This window comes from Ornithodoros turicata, chromosome 10 (genome assembly GCF_037126465.1).
Source record: "Ornithodoros turicata isolate Travis chromosome 10, ASM3712646v1, whole genome shotgun sequence".
Lineage (NCBI taxonomy): Eukaryota > Metazoa > Arthropoda > Arachnida > Ixodida > Argasidae > Ornithodoros > Ornithodoros turicata.
This window is the reverse complement of record NC_088210.1, coordinates 3,359,718-3,360,405: the sequence shown is the minus strand read 5'-3', so window position 1 is coordinate 3,360,405 and position 688 is coordinate 3,359,718. Positions and strand designations below refer to the sequence as shown.

Below are 688 nucleotides of genomic sequence, written 5' to 3'. Positions count from 1 at the left end.
GTCCTGTAAGATGTTCCCATATATACCTTAGGGTAAGCTGTATAACACCACTGTATAACACTGAAGCAACCGTATCTCCTTGAAGTCGATTCATGACAGGAAATAGTCACTGAATGTCACAGTGACCGTCGGTAGTCACACACCACTGTATGACACTTTGAAGCGGTCGTAGCCCGATAAAATCGATTCATGGCATATGTCATGAAAATCGTCATGAAATGTCATAGTGACAAGTCATAAAACACTAGATAGGAAAACCTTACGTGTAAGATCACGATACCATCGATGAAAGACGAAAGTCACTGAAAAGTTTAGCCAGCTGTAGGAGTCGAACCCACATCTTCTGGATTGCCGGTCCAGCGCTCTACCAATTGAGCTAAGCTAACACGCCTTCTCAGCGACTTCCGCCTGGAAGTCGCTGAGAAGGCGTGTTAGCTTAGCTCAATTGGTAGAGCCCTGGACCGGCAATCCAGAAGATGTGGGTTCGACTCCTACAACTGGCTAACCTTGTGAGAGACTTTCATCTTTCATCGTTAATTTCTTAGGCAAATTGAGGATTTGTATGTATTTGTCCCTTCTATGTTGTTCCAGCCTCAGAACATCAGTTCCCTCACGATACCATCATTCGTGTATAACTGCGTTCATTATGATGTCGTGCTGATATCATTATGATATCAGCATCTCCAGA

General features: G+C 43.9%; 1 non-coding gene across 1 annotated transcript; it reads right to left on the bottom strand.

The window, feature by feature from the left end:
* Positions 1 to 313: 313 nt before the first annotated feature.
* On the bottom strand, positions 314 to 386 carry Trnaa-ggc (transfer RNA alanine (anticodon GGC)). The gene has a single exon. It is a non-coding gene; the product is annotated as a tRNA-Ala (tRNA).
* Between the last annotated feature and the right edge of the window lie 302 nt (positions 387 to 688).